Genomic DNA, 13,760 nt, shown 5'->3' with positions numbered 1-13,760 from the left:
CAAAGGGTTGTTTTTTGTTTTTTTTTTACCGGACCGGTTGGAGGGAGGGGCCACTTGGGTTTGCTTCCTTAGAGGGATCCTATACAGGGGTTTTCTCCCAAATTTGTCCCAAACCAGGACAGTATCGATACTAGATCAATACCCATATTTCTTTAGTAAGTCAGATTCAAGCACAGATAAAGAAGAAATCAACAAGATCAATTATATGAGCAAGAAACTACTGGGTAGAGTAGGCAAGTTGTTCTCTTACTTGACTAATTTGTGCTCTAAGGGCCTTAACTGGTTGGCCTAGACATGACATGTCGCAGTGTCCAGAAATCGCGCTGACCAGCGCAGCCACAGGCTAGCTCAGTGTCTCACTGCGGCAACGTGGTATGGTCGGAGCGACAGACTAAGCGCGCTGCTTTCTTCCTGTGGGAACTTGGATCCCACCGTCAGCGACGGGCACGTAGATGACGTAAGCGACCCCGGCAGCTAAGTGAAAGGCGGACTCTCCCGAGCAGGATGTAACGTAGGTTTATTGAGGCAGAGGGAGTGCAGGGCTCTGCACGCTGCACCTGCTGCCCAGGAGAGACGCTGAGGGCAGGCGCACGGCAGTTTTTAAGGGGGGGTGGAAACGGGGGTGGCGACAACTGGTCAGCCAGTTACAGGAATCGGGGGGTTAACCGGGGGTGTGAACCATAGAACTGGGGACCAACCACGAAATGATGGGAGGGGGTCTCCCGGGCCCCAGCCTATCACTCGACACCCCTCCCGGAGTTTTCTAGAAGCCAGGGAAGGGTCTCCGAGTGACAGACAGGGTGACCACGAGGAGAGGGGGGGGGGGGGGGATTGACAGCGACAGGTGCAGGGAAGGAATGAATGACAGAAAACGTCCTAACTCATAAGGGGAAAACCAATGCAGAACACAGGGGTATACAGTGGACTCAACCATTATAAAAATAACTTAAAAATCTTACAAAAATAACTCAATAACTTAATAAAAACAATGCTCACACCACCACATCGACACCCCTTTTTTATGAAGCATTAAGTTTCCTTTCTTGCTCATTTGTTGTTTCTGCTAAGCTGTAGAAATGGTAAAGGAGCACGTGTTCCACCTTCCAACATCATAAGAGATAAATTCTAAATCAGAAGCCTGTACCTTTAATTCACTGCTTTACATCTGAAAGCTCTTTTGCCTGGGGTTATGCTGCTCGTGCTGTCCTCCTGTGAGGCACTTGAGAGCTTTCTGTACTCCCAGAACTTCCTTAAATGTCGTATTAAATGTCCATCTGCAAATTTCCTCTCCTGCTCTGACGCTATTAGCCATTAGGTCTTCAAATCAGGTTGCGATACTCATGTTCCAAGAAAAGCTCATCATAGGAGAAGAGCATGCTCCCACTGGTTTTTGCAGCTGCTTCTGAGCCAAAAGGATTTCTCTGGGAGAACTGTAAGATGCTTGTACATCTTTTAAGAGCATGTCATGAGAAAATCCAGGCATCTTTGCAAAGTGCATGAAGTGCTTATTACTTCTTTGCTTATTTCCCCAGGGGCCCATTTTGTACTTGGGGAATTCTTAGATGACATTTTCTTCCTCCTTGCCAAAACACACTTTTTATTCCTCATCTCATTTCATGCACAATGAACAGACAGACCTTGGCAAAATGAACAATGCTCCAGACTTCACATGTAGCACAGATCTTGAATACACACATGGCTAGCTTTAGACCTTCTTATGTGCCTGATTTTGAAAAAAAATGGAAAGCAGCAGCATTTTTTCAACCAGCTACTTTTGCATTTCACATTTTTGAGAAATGATGGGAGCGAGAGTACATTCTGTCCTGTGCTGCCAGCAGTTGGAAAAATTAAAATTGCTGTTGTGTCAGAACCAAACAGAAGCTTGAAATAATCTGTTAGCTTTTGTTAATACAGCGAGAATTTCCATGTCTATATACAAACTTATGAAGCCTGTGGGCTGAAGGAGACTTGGAAGAACTGTGTTCTAATCCTGTCAACTCCTTTTGTTAACCATGGAAACATGGCTTTCATCCTTCTTCTTCCCACTTGGTGTCTGCTTTGTCAGAATGCAGCTTTAGTTGTCTCACAGCAAAGGCATATTTGAGCTGGCCCAGAAAGTTTTAGTACTATAGCACTACACCAGAACAAAGAAACGTAAAAGCATCAGGGATTGTATCTGCACTTACAAAATGAAAAATTGGATTTCATCTTTTCCTTCATTGTACTGGCATACATTAGCCACTATGTTCAATTAAAATCATGAAAGAGGAAATGAAATCAGGGATATTATAATCTATACTTAGTATTTGACAATAGACAAGTGTAGAAAATGTTTTGCAGATTACAGTTCAACTTCATTTAACAGTGAATATATTTTAGAGAAAATCCTTATGATGCTTCAGGGATATTTTATGCCCTAGCCTGTCCTAAACTCTGCATTTTAAGTCATTATTCTGCTATCTTTAAAATCATAGAATCATTGAATATCCAAAGTTAGAGGGGACCCATAAAAAATCACCAAGGCCAGTTCCTGGCCCTGCACAGGACAGTCCCAGGAGTCACACCATGTGCCTGAGAGCACTGTCCAAAAACCTCTTGATTTCTGTGAGGCTTGGTGCTGTGACTACTTCCCTGGGGAGTCTATTCCAGTGCACAACCACACTCTGGGTGAAGAACCTTTTTCCTGATATCCAACCTAAACCTTCTCTGATGCATTTCCTTTTTGCTTTATAACAAAAAATCATAAGGTAAAATGTAGATTAGGCTGTTCGTGAAGACTGCTACATTTTGTTCTTAGTCATAAATATAATCACAAGCAAAACCAGGCACTATTTTCAATGTTTCTTTCTTCCTATTATAAACTTGGTTTTTAATCTTCACAGCTTCTGGCTCTGTGGGTTAGCTATCAGTGAAATTCATGATGAGCAGAAAATAAGCAAAAAAAGAAAAAAAGCATCACTGAAACTAAAGGGAAGAAACTGAGAAAAGGTGTCTGGTCACAGTGAGGTAACTAAGCAACAGTGAAGCATTTTAGAGGTGATGATTTCAAGAAAACGGAAGATCTGAACCCAGATTGATCCTTTTACATTGCAAATACCTATCCAAGGGGCATGGGTTATCTTCCCAGTTAAGTCTCTTTACAGTCAGTCAGTGCAAGGAGACCACCAACATGCCCAGAAATTGTGTCAGTGTCCTGAGATACGAATACCTTCTCTGGGTCACCCAACACACAAGGTGTTCTCAGTATTGCCAGAGGCAGCTTGTTCTCCAGAGTGTGATCAGTGGGAGATAGTGAAAAAGACCTGCAAAATCATCAAAAAGGAGTCTTAAACCCCCCTAAGTAATTCAATACTTACCAATTCTGGTTTCAAAGACCCATTGAATTTGCAAAGAAATTTCAGGACAGGAATTGAGGCTTTTTTGTTGTTTGTCTCTTTCTGTTTTGTTTTGGCAATTCAATCTGTCATAGTCATGAATGCTAGAATTTGTCCTCTTCTCTAAACAAAACATTTCAAAAGAGGGAAGAGAGATTACAGAATGTCTTTAATGACCTTGTGCTAACAGAAGTATTGACATTTATTAGTCACCAAACAATAATTGAAGCTTTTCTTCTTCCCTTTTGACTATTTTCTATTCTACATGAACATGCACTCTACATTCTGTTTTACTGTGAAGAGTTCTCTTGTGATTTCCGACAAATAAATGCAGAGCTGATTAGTGTGAATTTAATTAAAATTAGTGTCTTGATAGTGCAGTAGGATAAAGTTTAAATAAAATTAAGTCACAAAGGTTAATGGAGGTTAAAGATCAAGCAAGAAAAGGGAAGCTGGTGGTGGGTTTTTTTGTTTTTTTTTTTGTTTTTTTTTGGTTTTTTTTGGTTTTTTTTTTTTTTTGCTGAACTGCTTCAAATTCTCAGAAACAAAGAAGATAAGTCCATGAATCGGTGATAAAAAATAGTTGTGGATAAACCTTCCACAGAAATAGTCAATGTTCTAAAAATAGAACAAAATCTCCAAAATCTTTGCTGACTAAATTCACCTGTAAGCATATGTTAAAATCTTCAGTCTGACTTCCCTCCTCACTTTTTCCTTACCCATAACAGATACCATTAATCATGAGTGAGGGTTGTATATTTAGTTCTATTAGTAATTCTTCAAGGAAAAGGTGTTCCAAAATCACCCTAGTATTAGACTGGACTGTTTTTTTCACCCTCATTGTGAAAAAATAGTAAATAAATGTACAAGCTCAGGTTCATTAGGACAGAGTTCAAACAGTCAGATAACCTTTCTAACATTCCAAAGATGTGGATCTGAGGCTTGCTTACTATGGTTGCTTTTCTGGAAAAAACTCAGAAAAATTAGTCAGGGAGCATTTCAGGTCTGTAAGTATCAGGACAGGTAGAAGAAGAGCTGGAGGGGTCTTTTTTAATAGTAATGTGTGCTTTCCCTGCACATGGAGGACCAAAGGCAAGTATCGAGCAAGGCTTAGGTTGTCCATCAGAACCACGGACCAAAAGCAGCCCAGCTTGATAACTCTCTGTTAGCTAAAGGAAGATCCTAATGCTGAAGGATTAACCAGTCTCAATAATGGAAAGCACCTGCCCTTCATTAGCTGTGACACTGTATGTCTTCTTCATTTGATACCTCAGGTAAGCACAACATGCAGCCTGAAAGGGGGCCAGTAATTGATTTGAGGTGCTATTGGGTAAGCTAGCTATTTTTAACATTTGGGGAGAGGGTTATACTATGAATCAATGCCACTTTGGATGTCTTTTAAGTTACCAACAAAAATATGGAAGCTATATATAGGTAGCTGAACTGCCATCTGATTTAGACAATGACTTGTTACTGCTTTAGTTCCAAATTAGAAATGATGAGATCTGGTGGCTTTTCAACCATGTAAATTCTCGAACAATGCCTGTAATACAATGCTGAAGGGTGTCATTCCTTCCCTTTGGAACACTAGACCTTTGCGTGTCTTGAGTTCCTGGAAAGGAGACTGGGAGCAACACACGAGGCAGAAGGGAAGGCCAAATGCTCCAGAGAGAGATGTCATGTGGACCAAAGGGGAAACAATACTTTGTTGTGAGATTAAGTTTCAGAATATTCTAACAGACACCTGAAGGACAATAGGACAGATGAGATGCCATAGGGCAGAGGACATGTGAGGCCGAGGTGCACAGACTCTGTGTTATGACTTTCCTCCTCAGCTCTTTCCAAGACCTCTGTAGCATGGATTCAAGGGCCTTATATTTTCTCTGATCATGGTATCCTCTACCAATCAGCACTCCCTAGACACAGACCCCCCTGTTGTGCCAAAAGTTTGGAAGACAAAAATTTAATAAGGAAGAACAAAATAAGTTTGCATATCACAGAAGAGTCTATTTACCAATTAAAACAGACACATCTCATAATGAAAAAGTACAATAAATAAACAAAAATAGCATGTGTGTTTAAAAAGTAGTTAGAAGTGAAAGTTGATGTGTCAATACCAATCTCAGTTCTTCCCTGGAATGCTTCAGGGTATCTTATTTTCACAGTGTTAGAGGTTAGGAAGAACCTTCCTTAGAAATTTATATGAGCATATTCTGCTGTTTAGGCTTCTTGTATCTCTTTCTTTGGTGAGATTATTGACCTTTGTCAGGCATAGGCATAAAAATGCAGTCACTTGTACTCAATGCATCACTGTACAGAAATATTTGATTACAAGGATCAAGTAGTTTCTCAAATAAAGAAAAAGATACTATACAAGAGAATGACCCTATTATTAATAATCAGGTCTGAGGAAGTTTAGTTTTAAATGCAGTGCACTAAAATTAAATGAGAAAAAAAAAATATTTCACTTTCACTCGCAGTTGTTAGAAGGGGTATTTCAATTAGAGAAACATTTTGACCAAAAGATCAGTCTCCTTCATTAGATGTCCAAGGATTGTAATAGGACAAATAATTTCATTTTTTATGGACTACTATGACTACGAGTGATATGGAATGCTCACTAAGAAATTTGTACCTGTCTTTATTGAATGAACTGACAAAAGCACCACATGGTGTCAGGCTGAGTGGCATGTCATCATTCAGCAATCCTGCCACAGCCCTGTGCATGAAAAAGTGACGAGATACAGTCCAAATATGTGTTGTCTCTCCTCCTGATTGATGAAGGATACACCAAAGAAATGCAATGGGCATTTATTTAATCCTCAGCTACAGTATCAGGAAAATGGATTTGTGTACTTGCTCTTCCTTTGGTCAGTTTTAGCTACGAAAATTGGAGAAAGAAGAGATCCCTCATCATTTGTCATACAACTGTAATTTGGCTAGTCAAAGGAACAAACATACAACAGCCTGCCGTACAATTAGGTTCTTCTGTGATTAGGAAGGAGAGACTGGAGAGAACAACAGAAGTCTTTTGTATATCTGAAAGAAGAGAAGGACCTTGCATTCATCTTCCATTCACGATTAATTAAGCATATTTTGATCCCTTGAAAGGTCTTTTGTGAAGCTGTCCTGCATCTCTGTGACTTCAGATAAAATGTCTGTCAAATGTTGGTGTTAAAATACCTGAAGAGAAAGTAATGAGCAGCACAGCCAGCTGCTCCCTGGGAGTCACTGTTGTGGTGGTTATTTTAGGATCACCTCATCAACAGGCCGTCTGCACAGCTGAACTGGGTATATCACAGTGCCTTCCCAGCACCATTAGACTGGCCATTCTGTTGGGATAAAAGCTCAGTTGGGTACAGTAATGCAGCTGGAGTAAAAGCCAGCTAACTGGAGGCATAAAATTAAGTCCTAGAAAGCAGTGTGGATAAAGAGTACTAGCAGAGAGCAGAGGGTTTTCATTCAGTTCCTGACCGAATCACTTAAATTCAACTGAAAGTGGTGTAAAAAAGCAGCAGAAAAGGGTTGAACAGCCTGAACAATTAAAGGAATTTGCAAGGTCCATTTTGAAATCATTGGCTTGCTGTGCATTTGTGTAGCCGGAACCTGATATGTCTTATTTTCATGCTCTCAGCTTTCTAATTAGACTACCACATGCCTTGAGTAAAAGGGGTGGAGAAGAGGGAAAGAAGAAATGAGGAATGTGATCAAGAGAAACCTACTTTTAGAATTGTTCCCAATCCCTCTTATGCAACTTGTGCTGTGAAATGCTAATTCCCATATATCAGTATGCAGAGGTAAAAAACTCCAGGTAAAGCAGATGCATTTTAGCACTCATGCTCAAAGCACCTGTTCTCTGTGGTTTCCCATGTATACACTCTTCTACGTGAAGTCTTCTTGGTTGGATCAAGCAGAAATTAGTATCAGAGGTACAGCCACTCTAACCCTCTTTTAAAATAGCTTGTGGACTAATCTTACTGAGTCTGCTGGTAAGATAAATACAGTGTGGATATAGGGTTTGGGTATCCTAGAGGTCTTTTTCATCTGGCCAATGTTTGGGACCTTTCCTGTTTCCTAGCACTTGGTGTGTTCTCCAGTCAAGTTCTGGCTGTGGCTGAAGAAGACTCCAAACCATAAAATTTTCCCTCCTTCTTCTCATCTCAGAGAAACTGGGCACAAGAGCTTGAAAGACATCACGGTACCTTTAATTACCAGGAAATTCAATGTTTTGCATATGCATGGGGGATGAAGGACCCTCTCAGTTTATACCAAGCCTCAACCTCATGTTGCTGCTGTTTTGTTCCCCCATGGCCTATGAGTCAGTCTGTTCTGTCACTCTGGATCATCTTTTGCAACAGCAAACTGTAACTTCTCTCTGTGTGCCATGGCTTAGAAACATTTCTTTTCTTCAAAGCCCTTTTCCTCCTAGGGACCACTGTTCCCATTGTTCCTATACTTTAAAGACCTTGGTTCTCCTAGCTGGTTTGCTGAATAACCACAGTCTCTATTGTATAGAGTGTCTTCCTAAAGGTTAAAGAGGATAGAGAGAAAAAAAAATTATTTGTACCTAAATTGCTAGTTATAAAAGCAGCTAAAAAAAAGGAGTTCCAAAAAAAACACCTAGTAAGAGGAAAAGATATTATATAGTTCTTGTACGAAAGTATAAATTTTAAGGATGTGAAATGAAATCCTATAATGAAATGATATGATCTTGCTCTATATGAAATCAAACCTGGACATGAAAAGGGGAAATAGAGGTAGACTAAAATCATTGGCAATGTAAGCTTGGAAATTCTGTGTTGCAAGAGAGATAGAGGAATATCAGCTAAGATTTTACAGTGTTTCATTTAATATTCACTTCTATTGGAATCTGCTGCATCTGTTCATTCTGCTGGAGGCAGGATCTTGCTGAGAGGTAAAATACAGCAGATTCTTCTTGCAAATTGAGACCTTAAATCAATTATGCATGTAAATATTTTATGAAAGTATGTTTGTGCCAACAAAATTCCATCTGGAATGAACCTCTGGTGAGGAATCAAGCAACCTGATTCAGTTGTTACATTCTTTTCCCTTCTGCACTGCGTTGGAATCCTGGGGGTATCTTCCCATAAAGATATTTCCCTGCTTATTTCTTCATAACTTAGATGTCAAGCATCAGCAGCTGATGTCGCCGCTCATCTTGCTATCCCAGACCACTCTCTTTTTTTTCTATTATGTCTTATCCAGTTAGAAGTTGTTACCTGAACAACCACTACAAGGGTGGCCAAGCAACCTCTTTTACAAAATATACCTGTGGTCAAACCCTTTCTTGCCTGTATTTTTTTCTTGACATTTCTTCCCCAGTCCCCCACAGAACTCTCACCTCTCAAAACAGCTGTCATTGTTGAGGTTGTTCTTCAAGCCTTCACAGAGCCTTGACAAAAATAGCTCACATGGAACCAGCCTCTTAAATTATTTTAGGATAAGGAAGCTTCAGTATATCCACAGAAGCAAAAGGGATCTTCAAATACTTGATATCAAAAAATATGAATGTGGAAATACCTAAAAAGTCAGGGAGTTTCTGTGCCCACCTATTGAGAATGTCAGGTGGAAAACTGGCAGGAAAAACCAGTCATCCACTGAAGATTTCAAATTTCCAAACAGCCTTTGTTTCAAGATTTTGATATAATAATTCAGATGTATTTTACCATGAGGGAGTGAGGATTCTTCAAGAGGATTACCATTCATATTTAGGACTTTTCTCACATCCAAATGTCATGCAATAGCACATGTCACTTGGAGAGCTAAAGGATTATTGTTCATCAAGATTGACTTTTTAACTGAACATACTGTCTTTTGTGTAGGGAGAAATGGAAAGTACTTTTGTCAAGCACTATATTTTTTAAATTAATTTTGTAGGTATCTTTTCATTACTGGATGAAACAATTTAAACAAACATGTTAACAATCACCGGCCATATTAAGTCAAGTCACATAAAGATCAAATAAAGTAAAGTTTAATCTAAAAATACATGAAATATTTAAATGAAATACTACCTACAGGAGAAATCTCAAAATCTCTTATAAATGACCAAAAAAAAAAAAAAAAAAAGTATCTCACATACTCCTCCTTTACAGGGAGTTGCTGTTGATCTCATGGAGAAAGATGTGTTTCAAGAAAGTTTCAAGTATATTTTATTATGTGACTTGGCTGAAAAGCAATGAATCATGGGAAAATACCAGTTTTGAAGTTTATAGTTTAAAAAGTGATAAATATATTTTTGAATGCACAATTAAGAGAATATTTATATTAGAAGAGTTTATAGTCATGCTAAAAAAAACTTGGGGAAAAAAATATTATGTGTCTGTTATTAATGAAAATATACAACTATTCACCAAGTTATGGTAGGGCAGAAACTATGCAGTGAACAACCAACATTTCATCAACAACCCTTTTGCCCAACCTTGGACTGTAGGATCTATTTTCTTACAACAGAGACCCTTAGGCCCTAATTTGCTTGGTGCTTACAAGACATTGCCTGTGGTGAGGATTAAATTAAGCATGACGTTTTGAGTTTCCGCATGTAGTCAGACTCTTGGTTTATGACAGACCACAAACACTATTCACACTGATAATAGTAATTAGTAAAGTACTTGTTCAAGTACCTATAGAGCCATCAAATCATTTACATTTTTTTGCACTCCCTTGCCAAGAAAAACATAATTGGAGTTTGTTCAAAGGCTAATGCAGGAGCTTTACAGAAAGGTGAAAATCCCTGATGAAATCTGTAGACAATTACAGCAGCTGACACCAGGTTTCCTCCATCTCCAACCCACATGCACGTGCCTGCCCTGCCTGAGCAGATTATGCAGCAGGTAAAATGGTGAAGGCCCCCGAGAGGCTGTGGCTCAGATGGGGCTGTGGGATGGACTGAGAGGGGTAGTATGGGGAAGGGGAAGTAGAGGGATGGCTTGGGATCACAGGTACTAAAATGGCAGTGGGGGATGACTGGCTGAGAGCCAGTAGCACTTTCCAGGGCTTTTCAAAATTATGGTCCCATCCCTGCCCCAAGTGAGTACTTTTCTCTTCCCCTCCTCATCCCTGTCCCGTTCCCTGCCCCTGTACCTCCCCGCCTAGAAAGGGGATCTGCATTCTCCCATTTGGTTTTGGGCAGCATCATCACTGATCTTTCAAGACAAGACACTGTTCCACATACCCAGAGTTTAATGCTGCAGACTGGACGAAACATGACTTGAGCTGATGCTAGTAAGTCTCTAGGTATGGCAGTAAGGTAATGCAGGCTGGAAAACACACAGTGTTCAAACTGGTCATGTGCTGTGTGCCTTTGGCCAGACTGCTGCTGCAATGCGTGCTTGTTAAATGAAGGCTAGTGAGGTGCTACTTCACCATGCTGTGGCCACTGCAAAATAATCCCTTGGAATGGGTCTCTTGCCTGTCATGTTGAGTGTCTGACTAGGCTGAGTCTGACAAGCATGCACCACACATGCAGTGTTCAAGATTTTGTCACCCACAAAACAACAGCTGGGGACCTAAATGTGGTGGCTCAGCTGAGAAAGCCCTTAGGAAAGGAAGAGAAACAGAATTTTTTTGTAGACTGGTTCTGTAGAGGCCAGGATACAGAAACTGAATTAATTTCAAATTAATTTACTATGCCAAGTTAGTTTCGAGAGCAGTATGCAGCTGAAAACTCAAATAGTTTTTCAGATTGCTCTATTGATTTATAAGGCCAAGTACCGTATGGAAATTAAATGTATAACTGAATTAGTATCCTGCAGAAATACAGGTAAAATGCAGAAAATATTTTATGGTTGGATTAATTACTACACCTGCAGGGATATTCTAATTTATTTAGCTCTCTTTTACAATTTTTTTTGTTCTTAGCAAGGTAGTTTTCAGGAGTTTTCTTTAGATATCTTATTTCTCCTACTCGGCTTAGAAGAACAGCAAAACAAGGCACCAAATTTATGGTAGGATATGCATAAGGTAAAAAATGTGTGGTAAAAAATGTTTAGGCTTCCTTTCCTTATATTTCTCTTACATTATTTAGAAGTCTAGAGTACATAGTGGGCCTCCTGAAGACTACAGCTTTAGTCACTAAACTTTGCATAATGCTACAAGAGAAAGGAACTTCAGTTAAAGATGATGATTCAATGAGGCTGTAAGTGAGGCTCTTATTTAAGACAAGAACTAAGAACATAGGTTTCCCCCAATGAACTCAAAATTGATGATGTGCCAAAGAAATTAGAGCCCCGTTTTAGGAGTCTAAAAATTAAAGAATTTTTTATGTTCTGCACCTCTGAGTATATCACTCTTGACCATTTTATCTTCATTAAATTGCATTTTGTTTTTATTTGTCATAAAAATTTGAGATTTCTCCTTTTCCTTGCAATAAATTCTACTTAGTTTTGATATTTTGTTTTCTATCACCCGTTCATGTGTCTTGTGGTTCTTATTCCAGAGCAGAAACAAAACAATTTAACTGATATTTTCATTTCAGTTTTCTAGTTCAAAGAAAATGTCTCATGATTTTGATTAAGTGTTGTCATGATGAAACCATGTTATAAAATGCTGATGTGATGACTCACAGACCAATTTGACCTTGTAGTCACCTACCACATAATCCTGGTTGTTAAAATTCTCTTCCTGACCATTCCTAAGACCCATTTTATCAAAGCTCACTGAAGCCATCCCTATCTCAAGCCTAAAAGCACAATTGCCTCAATGCTCCAGGTTTTTCCTTGCAGGACTCCTCCATGGGCACACCTGCAGCACCATGTCACCTGCTCTCATCCCACCTGGCAGAGAACGAGATGGGATCTGGTGAGTGTGCCAGGGAGCTCCATGAAGAGGAATCTGGTCTGCACAAAAAGGATGGTTTCGCACTCAAGAAGTAATGCATTAAGGGTCTTGTTGAAATTTTTTAAGCTAGTGTTTCTCAAAAATTTTAGAGGGCAAGGTGGGTTTTCCCTTTGGCTCCTTTTCCAACTTGTGAGTCTAAATTACACTTAATATAACTCTTAGGGAACTAAAAGTGCTTTGTTGAATTCCATACATTAGGCATATGAGATAAAAGTGCAAAGAATATTTTAAAAATATTTTAAGTCATTGTCCTGGTTTACGGCAAATTTGGGAGAAAACCCCTGAATGGGATCCCTCTGGGGAGCAAACCCAAACGGCCCCTCCCCCTAACTGGTCTGGTAAAGGACTTCCTCAGAGAGAAGTGGAAAAGACTCTTTTACTTAACAAACAAAGTGCCTACAAGTATAAAGAAAGAATAATATGAAACAATAAAACCTCTCGTTCTGAAGTGAGATGGCAAATTGAGAAAGTCCTTGCCGTGGGTGTAGCTCGGCTCTCTCTCAGTGTCTCTCCTCAGTCCCAGTCTCTCTGGCGCTGCTGGAAAATGCCGAGGTCCAGGCCCCGGTGGGTCACAGGTGCAGCCCCCAGTGCTCCCCTGGGTTTTTTCAGTCCAGAGCCAGTTTAAACAGGAAAAAAAAAAAAACAGTCCAGGGAACTTCTCTGCCCTAGCTAGCTGAAACTAACTAAATGCAAAAAGATCTCTGTCCTGCAGTCTCTCCAAGCCTCTGCTGAACACCCTGTCCGGAGGAAAATGTGTAGGAGTCAGGCAGTTCTCTCAAAACAAACTCCGCGCTTCTCCTTGCTCTTAGAACCAGTCTTAAAGGCACAGTTCTTAATAAGTAGCACAAACAGAACAGACGACTGGGGATACAAGCATCAGAAAGTCAGCCTAGGACAATCATGGAGGGAGTTTGTGTGTAATAAAGAAAGAATATTAATTATTTCAGAAGATTATATTAAAGCTACATGTCTTTTTAAAAGCAGTTTAGAGCAATGTGTTACATAAGTGACAGACACCAGATGGCTCCACCTCCTTAGAAATCAGACTTTTTTGTAGTTTGATCAGGAAGGTGGGCCTTTGGAGAGGGACTGTGGTCAAACCCTGCCTTAGAATTAGGGTGGAATAGACTTGAAAACTGATTATGTAAGTTCACACTTTGTTATATATGCTTGAAATCATAGCTAGGGGCAGGGGATATTAAAAAAAGGCGCATTGAAATTATGAGAAGAATGTAAATTGATGGTCAAACACAATAAAAAATTCAGTAGCAGGTCAGAAAATACACAAATATGGAAATTCCTGGTTTAAAAGCCAGATTGGACCTGCTTGACCAAATATCTTCAACATATAAAGAGTCTCCCAAAATTAGTGTTTCTTCACTATTATTTTTAATTTAGCTTTCGTACATCTGAAGACACCTTCTGAGTATGAATTACTCTTATGCAATTCTATTAACTCCCAAGACAAATGGTAAAGAATATGAAAAAAGAGTAAAAAGAACAATTATTATCTTGAAGGTATAACAA

This window comes from Hirundo rustica, chromosome 4 (assembly GCF_015227805.2).
Source record: "Hirundo rustica isolate bHirRus1 chromosome 4, bHirRus1.pri.v3, whole genome shotgun sequence".
NCBI lineage: Eukaryota > Metazoa > Chordata > Aves > Passeriformes > Hirundinidae > Hirundo > Hirundo rustica.
This window is presented reverse-complemented; position numbering follows the sequence as displayed.